The sequence below is a fragment of the Cyprinus carpio genome, unplaced genomic scaffold, assembly GCF_018340385.1.
Source record: "Cyprinus carpio isolate SPL01 unplaced genomic scaffold, ASM1834038v1 S000006453, whole genome shotgun sequence".
Classification (NCBI taxonomy): domain Eukaryota; kingdom Metazoa; phylum Chordata; class Actinopteri; order Cypriniformes; family Cyprinidae; genus Cyprinus; species Cyprinus carpio.
Genome location: NW_024879135.1, coordinates 186,073 through 189,828, shown reverse-complemented (window position 1 = coordinate 189,828; position 3,756 = coordinate 186,073).

Genomic DNA, 3,756 nt, shown 5'->3' with positions numbered 1-3,756 from the left:
CTTTCTCGTCCCTCATTTGGAGCATGAATGTTACATATTATTATTTATTTTTCTTTACTTTTTAATTTAATCACCAAAACCCTACCCTCATTGTCCTTATATAATACATTTGTTTTGTTAAGCATTTCTCTTTTTATTAAAATAGCAACACATCTTTTTTGTTGTGGATCATTATTAAATAAAATTCCTCCATCCTACATTTTTTTCAAGCCATTAATTTTTTCATCATTCCAACATGTTTCTTGTAAACACAGTATATTGCATATCTTAGTCAAATAAATCAAATTTTCAAACTTAGTAACATTTGATAATCCTCTAGCATTAACGGATACAATACAAAATTGACTCATGACTACAAAAAAAGAGAGAATAACCAACAAACAACAACAAAAACCCTTTCCATCAGTCCAGTTCATTAATAAAACACTTCACTTTTGTTCAGTCTCTCTCCCCTCTTCCTCTCTTAAACCAGTCATTTCTACCTTTTTTTCTTTGGATTCTCTTCTTATTATTTGTTTTATTAATTTGTGCAGTTGTTTTCAATCTACTTCCCCCACTCAGTATGTTTTTCTTCACACTTTCTTTCCCACCAAAAGTTTTTTCCTTAATGTCTCTTACCTCCTCTTGGCTTGTACTGTCCTTTACTCCATCATCATCTTCTTTTTTGTTTTCCATCTCATTCTGTTCAACTTTACCATCGAATAGTTGTAGTTCCATCATCATTTTTGCTCTTTCTGTCTTTTTTCTCCGCCCCGTTCATCCTTACTTACTCTTTCTTCTCTGCTCTGTATATCCTTTGTTATGACACATACTTGTTGTGGTACATCTCCTTCATCATCCTCTTCCACATTGGCCCCGTCGTTGTGTGAATCCATCTCCATTTCCTCATGTACTTCTTCGTAATTCTCACATATGCACCTTTTGTGATGCACTCCCACAGCTTTGGCACTGTGGGGCTTTGCAGTCCCGTGCATAATGCCCCTGCTCCAGGCATTCTCGTTCATCTTTGCTTACTCTTTCTTCGCTTCTCTGTATATCCTTTGTTATGACACATAATTGTTGTGGTACACCTCCTTCGTCATCCTCTTCCACATTCTAACCATCGTTGTGTAAATCCGTCTCCATTTCCTCATGTACTTCATCATAATTTTCACATATACAGCTTTGTAATGCCTTCCCACAGCTTTGGCACCGCGGGGCTTTGCAGTCCCGCACATAATGCCCCTGCTCCAGACATTCTCGGCATATAAAGTGAGGACAATCCTTCTTTTCGTGCTCAACACTTGCATATATTCTGCAATTTTTCACTTGGTGATCATGAATCACTCTAAAATACTTTATTCCTTCCTCCGTTTCAAATCTTGTATTATATGGAAGGGACACCACGTCCTTTGGAAATTTTAATCTTGTTCCATCTGCCACTGTTGTCCAAGGCTAAAACCTCCTTCTCAGAGGTAATATCGGTGTAACCCCCCAGCTTGTTAATTTTTGCAGTACTTCCTCATGGCTTATATACTTTGGCAAATTTAGAAAAGAAACCATCCTTTCCGTTGCACAAAGCTTCGTCATTTCACACATTTGTCCATTAATTAATATTCAATCCAATTTATATGTTCACAGTCTGTTTCTTTGTCCAAAGTGAGTTCATATTCAAAATCAGTTTTTTTCCTTAGTCCATATAATTTGCCAATTACAGTTTTGTCCTCTACATCTTTAATTATCATAATAACAGTTAAATGTTCTGGATTTGTCACATTCATTCCCAGTGTTGTTTCTTTTTTGTACTCTCTCTGGTATCTCTTTTTCCCTCTCAACTTATTTATCATTTCTTCTTTTGACTTTTCTCTTGTCTCTTGTTGTTCAGTCCTTCCCTTCACCATTTCAGCTCCATTCTCTTCTTTCTCGAGACCACAGTTGCCCATGTTTCTTCTTCCTGATTTTCATTATTTTTTTCAATCATAATTTTGAATAAATTAGTCCCTTCTTCTACTTCATTGTATTTTTTCTCAAGTTCTTTTCCCAGTCCTGTTCCATCATTCATTATGTCCTTCCTTGTTTGTAAACCTCTCCAACGATATCAAAAACCAAAAATTCAACCCCAAACAGTTAAAAAAAACTCCTTGGGGTTAAACCGTGAAAATAATACCAAGAGTGAACTTTATAACTTTTAACTAAGCAAATAAATAAATAAATAAATAAAAAATAAATTAAAAAAAATGGCGGAGAGCCTTTCTCTCCAACTGCAGCCAACTCACTGATTGGAACGTACCAACTAGATCAGGAGCGCTCAGGGTGGTATGGCTGTAAGTGAGGGCTGCTGCAAAGTGTGGGCTATTTAAAGATCAGCCACCCTAATTTGCAGTATATTAGATCAATATTGAAGAAAAAAGTAAAGCCTACAGAACCTGCTATTCCCAGGCAGTCTCCCATCCAAGTACTAACCAGGCCCGACCCTGCTTAGCTTCCAAGATCAGATGAGATCGGGTGTGCTTTTTTTTTTTTTTATAAAAGAATTTCAACATTTACAGTAAATACATAATACAAGTGCTGGTCATATAATTAGAATATCATCAAAAAGTTTATTTATTTCACTAATTTCATTCAAATAGTGAAACTTCTATATTATATTCATTCATTACACACAGACTGATATATTTCAAATGTTTATTTCTTTTAATTTTGATGATTATAACTGACAACTAAGGAAAATCCCTAATTCAGAATCTCAGAAAATTTGAATATTGTGAAAAGGTTCAATATTGAAGACACCTGGTGCCACACTCTAATCAGCTAATTTACTCAAAACACCTGCAAAGGCCTTTAAATGGTCTCTCAGTCTAGTTCTGTAGGCTACACAATCATGGGGAAGACTGCTGACTTGACAGTTGTCCAAAAGACAACCATTGACACCTTGCACAAGGAGGGTAAGACACAAAAGGTCATTGCAAAAAAGGCTGGCTGTTCACAGAGCTATGTGTCCAAGCACATTAATAGAGAGGCGAAGGGAAAGAAAAGATATGGTAGAAAAAAGTGTACAAGCAATAGGGATAACTGCACCCTGTAGAGGATTGTGAAACAAAACCATTCTAAAATGTGGGGGAGATTCACAAAGAGTGGACTGCAGCTGGAGTCAGTGCTTCAAGAACCACTACGCACAGACGTATGCAAGACATGGGTTTCAGCTGTCGCATTTCTTGTGTCAAGCCACTCTTGAACAACAGACAGCGTCAGAAGCGTCTCGCTTCAAAAAGGACTGGACTGCTGCTGAGTGGTCCAAAGTTATGTTCTCTGATGAAAGTAAATTTTGCATTTCCTTTGGAAATCAGGGTCCTAGAGTCTGGAGGAAGAGAGGAGAGGCAAACAATCCACATTGCTTGAGGTCCAGTGTAAAGTTTCCACAGTCAGTGATGGTTTGGGGTGCCATGTCATCTGCTGGTGTTGGTCCACACTGTGTTTTCTGAGGTCCAAGGTCAACGCAGCCGTATACCAGGACATTTTAGAGCACTTCATGCTTCCTGCTGCTGACCAACTTTATGGAGATGCAGATTTCATTTTCCAACAGGACTTGGCACCTGCACACAGTGCCAAAGCTACCAGTACTTGATTTAAGGACCATGGTATCCCTGTACTTAATTGGCCAGCAAACTCGCCTGATCTTCTGGGGTATTGGAAAATCTATGGGGTATTGTGAAGAGGATTGCTAAATGGTAAGGGGATCTGCCTCATTTGTCACATACACAATTATATAGAGCATAT